The sequence below is a fragment of the Leucoraja erinacea genome, unplaced genomic scaffold (genome assembly GCF_028641065.1).
Source record: "Leucoraja erinacea ecotype New England unplaced genomic scaffold, Leri_hhj_1 Leri_487S, whole genome shotgun sequence".
In the NCBI taxonomy this organism is placed as follows: Eukaryota; Metazoa; Chordata; class Chondrichthyes; order Rajiformes; family Rajidae; genus Leucoraja; species Leucoraja erinaceus.
The window spans coordinates 3,033-16,459 of record NW_026576388.1 but is presented as its reverse complement, the minus strand read 5'-3'; positions in this window follow the sequence as shown (position 1 = coordinate 16,459).

The following is a 13,427-nucleotide window of genomic DNA, read 5'->3' as shown; positions in this document are numbered from 1 at the left end:
CTCCAAGCAGGCCTGACCAGCGCCCCAGCCTGGCAACCACTTTCGTCTCCAACTCCTGCCAATTTGCCGGCCAAGCATCCTCAGTGGGACTCAGGTACACCCCCAGATAGAGGAGGTGCGTGGTGCTCCACGCAAACATTGCCATCTCCTCTGGCAGGGAGTCCACCTGCCACTGACCCACTAAAAGTCCAGAGCACTTGCTCCAATTAATCCTGGCAGAAGATGCAGCCGAGAAAATCTTCTGGCAATCACGCATCCTCCGCAGTTCACCAGGATCGGTGAACATAAGGAGTACATCATCGGCATAGGCCGAAATAACCAACTCCACCCCTGGGCCCAGTAGGGCCAGGCCTGTCAACCTCCTCCGAAGAAGACACAGGAATGGCTCCACACAGACCGAGTACAACTGACCTGACATGAGGCACCCCTGACGGACCCCCTCCCAAAATGAAACGGAACCAACAACACACCATTAACCTTCACAAGGCACTCCACTGCAACATACAAGAGGCAGACCCGGGCCACAAAATGCGGTCCAAATCCAAACGCTTGCAACGTTCCGAACAGGTATTCATGCTCTACCCTATCAAAAGCCTTCTCCTGATCAAGAGACAGAAACGCAGCTGACTGACCAGTTCCCTGTGCTAGATGAATCAGGTCCCTAACCAGGTGGATGTTATCCTGAGTGGACCGACCAGGGACTGTGTAGGACTGGTAATGGTGAATCAGCTGAGACAGCACAGAGCCCAGGCGATTTGCCATTGCCTATGCAAATACTTTATATTCTGTGCATAGGAGAGAGACCGGGCGCCAGTTTTTCAGCAGGCGGAGTTCCCCCTTCTTGGGCAGCAGGACAACCACTGCTCGATGCCACGAGAGGGGCATCTCCCCTGTCACCAGGCTCTCCCCCAGAACCGACATGTAATCACCCCCCAGGATACCCCAGAAGGCTCTTACAAACTCTACCGTCAGCCCATCCAGCCCGGGGGACTTACCCCTCCTGAGCTGATGCAGTGCACAAGTCAACTCCTCCAAAGATAAAGGACCATCAAGAAAATCGGCCACCTCCCTATCTATAATCGGTAGACTCTCCCACAGGTCCTGCTGAGCTTCCCCGCTGACTCCACCTGCGGAGAGCAGGGAACCATCAAAGGACCTGACCAAGGCACTAATCCTCTCTGGATCCGTGACAGAGGAGCAATCATCTGCGAGCAGCTCCACGAGCTGCTTGCGGGCTCCCCGCCCTTTCTCCAGAGAGAAAAAGAAAGGCGAAGATCGATCCAGATCGTGCAGCATCTGGACCCGCGCCCTCACGTAAGCGCCTCGGGACCGCTCAAGTTGCAGGTTCCTCAAGGCTTCCTTCTTCTCATGAAACACACCCCATTCGCAAGAGTCGCCTCCAACCTGACCCAGGCGAGACTCTGCGTCCATCAGCTCCCTCTCAAGCTTCTCAACCGCTGAGTCCCGCCGCCCGGTCGACCCCCACGTGTATTCCTTACAAAAAATATGGATGTGAGCTTTCCCCACATCCCACCTCTGCCTTAGGGAAGAGAAGCATCTCTGCCTCTCTCTCCACCGCACCCAAAACCGAGTGAATGACTCCCGGAAACACCGATCCTCCAGCAGCCGGTTATTAAAGTGCCAGTACGCAGACCCAGCCCGAACGCGCGCTGGATTAAAATCCACACGCACCAGACAGTGGTCCGAGCATGGCACCAGCTGCATTGAGGCCGCTGAGACACGGGAAACAAACGCTCGGGAGATATATATTCGATCAATGCGGGAAACACCACCCTCAGACCTCTGCGAAAAAGCAGTGGAGTCTGGGTTGAGGTCCCGCCACGCATCAACCAACTCAAAAGAATCAATCAACCCTCTCAGCTTCTTTGCTACAGCAGGAGCACACTGAGTACCAGAACGATCTCGCACCTCAAGTGTGCAGTTAAAGTCCCCCCCAAGGAAGACACACTCTCCCCGATCAATAGTGCTCAACAGAGCATTCACTTCCTGAATTAGGCCGGCCTGCATCGTGCCGGAGCTGGGGGCATACACGTTAATGAAATGCAATGGCATGCCATCCAGGCTCACGGCCAGATGGAGCAAACGTCCTGGCACAACTTCTTGCACTTTTATAATATTGGGCAGGAAATTCTGAGCCAACAGAATGGCCACCCCATTCGAATTTGAGCTAAGATGACTCATATAGACCTCTCCTTTCCACTCCCACCTCCAAGTGGGTTCATCATTGACAACAGTATGCGTCTCCTGCAGAAAACACACTGCAAATTTCCCCTCCCTAAGGACCGATAAAAGTTGGAACCTGCAAAAACTCGCTTTTAAGTTTAGGGTAGCTAACGTGAATGCACTGGTACATTAAATTGAAATCCTCATACTTCTCCTCCTGGGCTCTGTAGCCCTCTCTCTTTTTAGGAACTCCAAAAAGTCCCTAAACTGGCACTGCTCAGAGCCAGGAAGATCACTATCCTTGGTCGCAAGGATAGCCTTGAGAGTTTTAACTAAGGCCGACAGATCAGCCCACCGTCTCTTAGCAGCGTCAATCTTTTTCTTATTGGTACGGCTTATTTTTAGAAACTCCCGCACCTCACAGATAACAATTTCATGAGACTCGTCCTTGGCTCCTGGGCTATCGTCCAAGTTACTCGCACCTGACACAACACGCTCAGCATCACCAAGGTCATTTTCAGAATTCGAAAAACCAGAGCTCTCTGGAATTTCGCCAACCCCTCCACACAAATCGGCCCCATCACTCTCCCTCTCCTCCGGCATGACACCACCCCCAGGATCAATGCCGGGGAAGGGTCCCGAAGCCCCTATCCGCATCACGCAGCCCACTGACTGGCTGGGCTCCTGCGCTCTGTCCTCACCCTCTATACCTGGGCCTGGGGAAGAGAAAACAAGAGGCACCCCCAGGGTCTGTGGTAAACTGGCACCCCCAGAATCTGAAAGAAGGTCGCTGCCTGAAATAACTCCGACCTCCACAGCACCGAAAGCACCCCCTCCACTGGCAACACCCAGAGGCTCTCCACTAGTTTTTTTCCCCTCCCCTGCCAAATCACCCGGCAATACAATACACACCTCAGAACCACCATTGGCTCTAAAATTGAGCACTGATTGGAACACCACTCCCCCCGACCCCCCCCCCCCTCGGGCTGACTCTGCTCATCCCCCGTCTCAGGGTCCGCACTACCAGGGGAGCTTACCCCACCCTCCTGCGTGCTAACACCCTCAGTAGGCCTCTGAAACGAGGGGACCTCCTCCGACCCAGAAGACACACCCCCAGGGGAGCCAAGATCAACACACGATGAGATCCCCCCCTTGGAGGGCCCCTGAGACAAAATGACATCCCCCCGCCAAGAGGACACAACTCCAGAGGGGTCTACCCCATCACCTGACCCTGTGGTACCCTCGAGAGATCCCTGAGGTGGAGGCTCAACCTCCAACCCAGACGACGTCATTTCCTGACCTCCAACCACATCGGTGGTGGAAGATCTGGAAAAATCCACCCCCCTAACTTTGGACTCACGTCCCTGCTCTTCCTCACCAGGCCCAATCCTCCTTTTTGTCCCACTAACATGCGGCGGTGTGGTAACCTCCATAAGGAGAGGGTCTTCCTCCTCCACACTACCCCCCACCTCCTTACCACCCGCGCGTTTTACCTTCCCTACCCCCTTCAGAGCCACTTCAGCTCCTTGTTGGGCCACGTCAGTTTCACTCTGGACCCCCCTGGAGCTGCTAGGTGCCCCTTGGGTGATCTCCGCACTCGGCTGTAGCACACCCGCCTGCTTTTGACTCACTTGGGTGATCTTTATCTGCTTAATCTTCTTCTTCTTCTTCAGCTCCCATTTCTCTCCCCCCTCACCCTGTGCCTCACCTTCAGCCACCCCCTCAGGTTCAGGATGTAGGGGGCGGGGGCCCTTGCTGCCCCGGGTCCCCAAGGCTGAAACTGCAGACCCAGAAAGGCTATCCCCGCTGCCCCGGATCACCGATGCAGAGCCGGCAGCCCCTTCCAGGTCAACGGTTCCACCCCGCCCCTCCGAGACATGACGAGCAACCCCTGATGGGCCAGCAGTGCATTCCTGAGCCGCTGCGCGAGAGGTTTTAGCAGCGACCCTGTGCTGGACCACTTTCTGTTTGCAGATATTAATGCCACCTGCTGGATGTTCAGGTTCCTACAGCTTTGGGTTACCTTTCCGGTTAGGCAGGAAGTTGTCATAAACCAGGAAGTCCAGCTCAGGGACAGTACCGCATGGTGCACACTGTAATTCTAGTGTGTAATTTCTGCCATCCTACCGCACCAGCTTGTTAGAAGCATTGTCTGTGAGTAATCATGTTTGTGTAACAGCAGCTTTATACGTTATTGTGCAGCATTGCTATTATTAACAGTTAAGAATGTTTCATGTGCCCTGGCTGGTTTCTTACATAACAGCATTGTATTTAGTGGTGGCATCATAGTTTATGTTTCTATACCAAGTGTATAACGTTACTAAATATGCGGTTTCTCTTTCTGCTTGTATGTTACAGTTTTACAGTTGAAAACAGTAAAGAATCAACAACATCTCATGTCTACGGGTCTTTATTGGATTAATTGTTTAACTTGCTAGATAGCTGGATAGGGACATCCAGCGAGTCCAGTATAGTAAAAAGACAGCACCACAACAAGCTGTACTACAGGGTGGCCCACATCATCACATTGCCCGTCCACACCTCGACGCCATGGCAACAAGCAACCAAGACAACGCTTCACAGAATGAAGCCAAGTCCCTCAGCGTTCGTTCTTACTGCTCTGCAGCCAGCTCCAGTGCCAGCATGGCCGCCCTTAAAGCACGGGCTAAAGCAAAAGCAGCTGAAGCTAGAGCAGCATTCTCTCAGAGAGAGATAGATATGAAGGTCGACGCTGCGCAGATTCAGGCAGAGATGCAGGTCGAGGCTGTGCGGATCAGGCGACCTTAGAGGCCTTGCAGCAAGAAAAAGAGATGGAAGCAGCCATTGCAGAGGCCGACACCATAGAAGCAGGTTTAATAGCAGAACAAGGGTCACGTGATAGATCACCGAGCCCTGCTCGCCCTCAAAACCAGCACGAGCGTACTCTGGACTACGTCATAGAGCAAGCCAGCATAAAGTCAAGCCAACATGTCACTGATTATGATTTCGAGAGTGGTAGCATAGTATTTTGCCCATTGCCGCCCATTCACCAGACCAAATCTAATCTGGCCAGTTCATTTCATAGTTATCACAATCCCAGTAATGTGCAAGGAAACGTGGAGCATAAATTGGAGGATAGAAAGCCAACGGCAACCTTTCTGCACAGCGGCTCTAACAACTCTCCTCAAGCCACCAACGATATCAATCCCACCACCATGAACCTCGCCAAATACCTCGCTCGCAGCCAATTTGTTACAACAGGATTGACGGCCTTTAACGACAAGCCTGAGAATTACTGGGCTTGGAGATCCTCCTTCCAAAACGCCATAGAAGGTCTGGGCCTTTCACCCGGAGAGGAGCTCGATCTTTTGGTAAAATGGCTTGGGAAAGAATCCTCGGAGCAGGCAACAAGAATTAAGGCTGTCAACATGAGGAATCCTAAAGCAGGTTTGAAGATGGCTTGGCAGAGGCTCGAAGAAACTTATGGTTCACCCGAGTCTATTGAGCATGCCCTCTTTAACAAGCTCGAGAACTTTCCCAGGATCACCATCAAGGAGCCATACAAACTACGTGAGCTCGGGGACCTTCTGTCAGAAATCGAAGCGGCAAAGGCCGATGGGTATCTACCTGGGTTGTCTTACCTTGATACCTCCAGGGGAGTTGCACCAATTGTTGAGAAGCTTCCTTATAACATCCAGGAAAAGTGGACTGAATTTGGATCCAATTATAAACGCCGCCACCGCATCTCTTTCCCCCCATTTAAAGTGTTTGCCAACTTTATCCGTGCAGAGGCAAAAACCAGAACGGATCCCAGCTTCAATCTTTGCCTCTCTCGTCCAGCAATCGTCCAGAGGGATAACATAGAGAGACACGGTAAAACTCTCGTCTCCGTCCACAGGACACAAGCATCTCCAACAACTCCTGAGACACAGAAATCCAGTGACCCATCAAAGCAGTGTCCCATTCATGCCAAGATTCATCCATTAAAGAAGTGCAGAGCCTTCAGAGAAAAGAGCCTGGAAGACCGCAAACACTTCCTTAAGGAACATTCCATTTGTTTCCGCTGCTGCTCCTCCACAAGTCATTTCGCCAAGAACTGCACAGCAGAAGTGAAATGTACCGAGTGCAACAGTGACAGACACCTCTCCGCTCTACATCCAGGCCCAGCCCCCTGGAAGTCCGAGCCATCTCCCCCCGCATCCGAGCATGGCGGGGAGGAAGAGGTAGCAGTAAACCAGGAGATCACCTCCACATGCACGGAGGTGTGCGGTGATGGGGTCAGCGCGAGAGCATCCGCTAAGATATGTCTCATCTCAGTCTATCCAGAAGGACGTCGCCAAGAGGCACGCAGGATGTACGCCATCTTAGATGAACAGAGCAACCGCTCTCTTGCAACATCCGAGTTTTTCAATATCTTTGGGGTTAAAGGCAATCTTAAGCCATATTCACTGCAGACATGTGCCGGGCTTAAGCAGACTGCAGGTAGAACAGCCTGCGGTTACATGGTGGAGTCTGTGGATGAGAAGACATTGCTCCCTCTTCCTCCACTCCTAGAATGCAATCAAGTGCCTAACAACCGTGCCGAGATCCCCACTCCCAACGTTGCGCTTCACCACAGCCATCTCAGATGCATTGCCAACGCGATTCCTCCACTGGACCCAAACGCCAAAATACTGTTCCTATTGGGGAGAAATATTCTGCAGGTGCATAAAGTGAGGAAACTAATTAACGGTCCCAACAATGCCCCGTACGCCCAGAAGCTGGATCTGGGATGGGTAGTTGTTGGCGATGTAGGTATTGGTGGAGCACATAGACCTACCCAAGTGGAGGGACGAGTTCCAGGGTCTACAGATGCGACAGATTCCACGGCCCTACACCACATTCTCAAAGTTGAGCATGCTACAACAGGAGCTCTATCTGTTCTCCGACGCATCAGGCAAGCCAAGATACGCAGTTGCGTATCCGAGGGTCATCACCGAAGACGGAATAACGGAGGTGGGCTTCATCTTTGGCAAAGCAAAGCTAGCAACCCAGCCAGAGCTCACTATTCCAAGACTAGAATCGTGCGCAGCGGTCTTGGCTGTCAAAATCGCAGAGACGATTGCGAAGGAGATGGACGACATCCCCTACCACACGGACGGCAAAGTAGTACTGGGGTACATCTGTAATCGATCGTGGCGATTTACACATGCGTCCACAGCCGTATCCAACGCATCCATCAGTTTTCGCCATCTCATCAGTGGAGGTTCGTTCCCACGCACGACATCCCAGCTGACCCCGGGGCACGGTCCATCCCAGAAGCTCTAGGTCCGCCCAATCACCGAAATGGTTCTCCTCCTGTCTCCCGAGGACTCTGGGGGTTAAATGGGAGATTTGCATGGGGTCTGGGAGACCCCAGGTGGGGAGTGTGCTGGACCACTTTCTGTTTGCAGATATTAATGCCACCTGCTGGATGTTCAGGTTCCTACAGCTTTGGGTTACCTTTCCGGTTAGGCAGGAAGTTGTCATAAGCCAGGAAGTCCAGCTCAGGGACAGTACCGCATGGTGCACACTGTAATTCTAGTGTGTAATTTCTGCCATCCTACCGCACCAGCTTGTTAGAAGCATTGTCTGTGAGTAATCATGTTTGTGTAACAGCAGCTTTATACGTTATTGTGCAGCATTGCTATTATTAACAGTTAAGAATGTTTCATGTGCCCTGGCTGGTTTCTTACATAACAGCATTGTATTTAGTGGTGGCATCATAGTTTATGTTTCTATACCAAGTGTATAACGTTACTAAATATGCGGTTTCTCTTTCTGCTTATATGTTACAGTTTTACAGTTGAAAACAGTAAAGAATCAACAACATCTCATGTCTACGGGTCTTTATTGGATTAATTGTTTAACTTGCTAGATAGCTGGATAGGGACATCCAGCGAGTCCAGTATAGACCCCTTGATTAGGACATTCCCTTCGGAGATGTCCATAACCACCGCACGCATGACACCGTGCCTTTCCCCAACTCCAACGCACGGTTCTGGGAAGACCCCTACACTCCACCTCGAAACTCCCCTCATCACCTTCCCCTCCCCCACCTTCACGAACACCCTCCTTTTGAAACTAAGAATCCCTTTTTCCTCCGGGTCCCCCCCAGGGTGCATGAGCCTGAAGCACTTAGACTGCACCTCCCCAATCTGAGACAGTTGTGGAATGAGTGTCGCATCCGGAATACATGTAGGGCAACTCCGCAGGAGAACCGGTCTCACCGTGGGCACCCATGGGTCCACCTGTATATGGACCCCCCCCCACTGAAATCCCCCTCTCCAACACTTTGACCACATCCTCCCGGGTCTTCAGTATCATCTCAACCTTTCCCGTCTCGAGCTCAGAAGAGACAATAGCCCCCCTACCAAGAAGGGCATTCATAGCCTTCGTAATTGATCCCCTGGACATCTGGGGCCCAGTTTGAACCGAGATACCAAAACTGTCCCAGTCCAAGTCAACATGAGGCTCATGTTCAGATGTCCTCGCTTCCGCTGCTGATGTCGCTACTGCGTAGCTCCTCGCCTTCGGCCGAGCCCCCGCCATCGCCATCCGGGATAGAGGCACAAACCAGCTCCCGACACCCCAGCAGCTCAGCAATTCAATTCCCAGGGACAGTCACAGTCCAAAGCAATCCTCAAAAAGCAAAGTCCTCCAGCTGAAAGTAGGAAAGGCTCCAAGTTCAATCCACCACCGAGAACACCTTGCCTTGTCTTGCTGAACGCAAAAGCACCTTCTTCACATTAAGCCAGGCAGCCGCACTGTGCAAAATGACTTTAGGGCAGAGAATCAGTGCCAAAAACACGACAAAGACACCAAAAAAAATCTCCATACCCTCGATCTCCAGGCACTCTTGGCAGTCCGCCAATGGCAGCCGCTCCCTCGACAATGTAGAGAAATCTCAGAGCTTTTCACACTCGTGGAGGCATTTTTAAAGCACAGGAAAGTTTCAACAGTCCAACAATAAGTTAAACTATGAAGCCCCTCTGCCTCTGTTCGTTCTCCTTCCACCAAAAACCTTGAAAGGCTTAATATCTCTCAGCCACTGGAGCTGAGAAAGACACATCCCCTCTCTCTCTTTCTTTTTTTTTTTTTTTTTTTTTCTTCCAAGACTTTATTCAACACATCAAATCATACAACAGATCAAGTCATACACATAAAGGACTTACATTATATCGTGTCATTATAGTACAACATTACAATCATTATTCACAATACTCTCAACCCCACGCGGTGACCAGCGCCCACGGAATACCTCCAAATTCCCCGTGAGCACCGCATGTTCCCTCTCCAGGGACACACGTGCACGGACATAGGCCCGAAAGAGGGGCAAGCAGCCGACTCTTGCCTGACCATCCATCGCCTGCTGCCTGGATCCGCGTATGGCCATCTTGGCCAGGCCCAGGAGTAGACCGACAGGTAGGTCCCACCCTCCCACTTGGCTCTCCCCACACCCTGCCTTGTGGCCAAACACAAGAATCGTAGGACTAAAATGTAACCAGAACTTTAGGAACAACCCCTTCAGATATTGATACAGGGGCAGTAGCCTCTCACACTCCATATAAATGTGGAACACGGTCTCTTCCTCACCACAAAAAATACAGGCAGCGGACGAGTCCGTGAACCGACTCAAAAGTTTGTTACATGCCACCGCTCTGTGCAGCACTCTCCACCCCAGGTCCCCCACGTATAGGGGGACAACTCCCTTGTAGAGGGACCCCCACTGGGGACCTTCCCCTCCTTCAGGTGGTAACACCGTCCGCCATGGTGTGTCGGGACGGGAGACGAAGGCAAGGAGGTGCAGAATGTGCAGGAACATTCTATACAGTGAGCGTCTCTTCGCGTCACGAAACGGCATGCTGGTCATCTCCGAAAGGCGGCTCATGTTGTGTGGAGCCGGTGCCCGAGATATATCCCGGAACCGAGGCCCAAAGAGCAGATCTGACGGAGCGGGTAAGGGCTCATTTAAATCCACTCTGGGCGCACACCTCTCCTCGACACCCACCATGATTTGTTGAGGACCGGCCACTCCCGCAGCCGCAACATCCCCCTCCCCTCGTGGAGCAACACGCTGGCTGAAAACAACCAGATTCCTCACTCTTAACACATCCCGGTAGAAAACAGGCAAGCCCCTTAGGGCAGGTCGACTGATGCCCGCCACCGGGAGCCGCGATACCCCCCTTAGACAACGACCCCGTCGGAAAAAATACGTGGCCAAAACGTGCCATCTGGGGGCGTTCTCTGTATACATATACCTCCTCAGAGTCCTGAGGCAGAGAGCCGCCACCTGGGTACGCACGCAAGGACTGGCCGCCCTCCTCTAACGGGAGGCTCAGGACAGCTGCGGAAACCCAGTGCTTCCTATTTCCCCAAAAGAAGTCCACCAGCTTCATCTGTAAAGCATTTACAAAAATGGGAGGTGGGACAAGAGTAGCCAGCCGGTACCATAACATGGAGGCCACCAGCTGGTTTATGACCAACACCCTCCCCTGAAAAGAAAGAACTCCAAGCAGGCCTGACCAACGCCCCAGCCTGGCAACCACTTTCTTCTCCAACTCCTGCCAATTTGCCGGCCAAGCATCCTCAGTGGGACTCAGGTACACCCCCAGATAGAGGAGGTGCGTGGTGCTCCACGCAAACATTGCCATCTCCTCTGGCAGGGAGTCCACCTGCCACTGACCCACTAAAAGTCCAGAGCACTTGCTCCAATTAATCCTGGCAGAAGATGCATCCGAGAAAATCTTCTGGCACTCACGCATCCTCCGCAGGTCACCAGGATCGGTGAACATAAGTAGTACATCATCGGCATAGGCCGAAAGAACCAACTCCACCCCTGGGCCCGGTAGGGCCAGGCCTGTCAACCTCCTCCGAAGAAGACACAGGAATGGCTCCACACAGACCGAGTACAACTGACCTGACATGGGGCACCCCTGACGGACCCCCCTCCCAAAATGAAAGGGAACCAACAACGCACCATTAACCTTCACAAGGCACTCCGCTGCAGCATACAAGAGGCGGACCCGGGCCACAAAATGCGATCCAAATCCAAACGCTTGCAACGTTCCGAACAGGTATTCATGCTCTACCCTATCAAAAGCCTTCTCCTGATCAAGAGACAGAAACGCAGCTGACTGACCAGTTCCCTGTGCTAGATGAATCAGGTCCCTAACCAGGTGGATGTTATCCTGAATTGACCGACCAGGGACTGTGTAAGACTGGTCATGGTGAATCAGCTGAGACAGCACAGAGCCCAGGCGATTTGCCATCGCCCGTGCAAATACTTTATACTCTGTGCATAGGAGAGAGACCGGGCGCCAGTTTTTCAGCAGGCGGAGTTCCCCCTTCTTGGGCAGCAGGACAACCACTGCTCGACGCCACGAAAGGGGCATCTCCCCTGTCGCCAGGCTCTCCCCCAGAACCAACATGTAATCACCCCCCAGGATACCCCAGAAGGCTCTAACAAACTCTACCGTCAGCCCATCCAGCCCGGGGGACTTACCCCTCCTGAGCTGATGCAGTGCACAAGTCAACTCCTCCAAAGATAACGGGCCATCAAGAAGATCGGCCACCTCCCTGTCTATAACCGGTAGACTCTCCCACAGGTCCTGCTGAGCTTCCCCGCTGACTCCACCTGCGGAGAACAGGGAACCATAAAAGGACCTGACCAAGGCACTAATCCTCTCCGGATCTGTGACAGAGGAGCCATCATCTGCGAGCAGCTCCACGAGCTGCTTGCGGGCTCCCCGCCCTTTCTCCAGAGAGAAAAAGAAAGGCGAAGCTCGATCCAGATCGTGCAGCATCTGGACCCGCGCCCTCACGTAAGCGCCTCGGGACCGCTCAAGTTGCAGGTTCCTCAAGGCTTCCTTCTTCTCATGAAACACACCCCATTCGCAAGAATCACCTCCAACCTGACCCAGGCGAGACTCTGCGTCCATCAGCTCCCTCTCAAGCTTCTCAACCGCTGAGTCCCGCCGCCCGGTCGACCCCCACGTGTATTCCTTACAAAAAATACGGATGTGAGCTTTCCCCACATCCCACCACTGCCTTAGGGAAGAGAAGCATCTCTGCCTCTCTCTCCACCGCACCCAAAACCGAGTGAATGACTCCCGGAAACACCGATCCTCCAGCAGCCGGTTATTAAAGTGCCAGTACGCAGACCCAGCCCGAACGCGTGCTGGATTAAAATCCACACGCACCAGACAGTGGTCCGAGCATGGCACCATCTGCATTGAGGCCGCTGAGACACGGGAAACAAACGCTCGGGAGATATATATTCGATCAATGCGGGAACCACCGCCCTCAGACCTCCACGAAAAAGCAGTGGAGTCTGGGTTGAGGTCCCGCCATGCATCAACCAACTCAAAAGAATCAATCAACCCTCTCAGCTTCTTTGCTACAGCAGGAGCACACTGAGTACCAGAACGATCTCGCACCTCAAGTGTGCAGTTAAAGTCCCCCCCAAGGAAGACACACTCTCCCCGATCAATAGTGCTCAACAGAGCATTCACTTCCTGAATTAGGCCGGCCTGCATCGTGCCAGAGCTGGGGGCATACACGTTAATGAAATGCAACGGCATGCCATCCAGGCTCACGGCCAGATGGAGCAAACGTCCTGGCACAACTTCTTCCACTTTTATAATATTAGGCAAGAAATTCTGAGCCAACAGAATGGCCACCCCACTCGAATTTGAGCTAAGATGACTCATATAGACCTCTCCTTCCCACTCCAACCTCCAAGTGGGTTCATCCTTGACAACAGTATGCGTCTCCTGCAGAAAACACACTGCAAATTTCCCCTCCCTAAGGACCGATAAAAGCTGGAACCTGCGAAAACTCGCTCTACTCCCGTTTAAGTTTAGGGTAGCTAGCGTGAATGCACTGATACATTAAATTGAAATCCTCATACTTCTCCTCCTGGGCTCTGTAGCCCCCTCTCTTTTTAGGAACTCCAAAAAGTCCCTAAACTGACACTGCTCAGAGCCAAGAAGATCACTATCCTTGGTCGCAAGGATAGCCTCGAGAGTTTTAACTAAGGACGACAGATCAGCCCACCGTCTCTTAGCGGCCTCTAACCTTGTTCTATTAGTGCGACTTGTTTTTAAAAATTCCCTCACTTCGCAGATTACACTACCATGAGAACCAAAAAAAGATTCTGGGCCGTCGTCCAAGTTACTCGCACCTGACACAACACGCTCAGCATCCCCAAGGTCATTTTCAGAATTCGAAAAACCAGAGCTCTC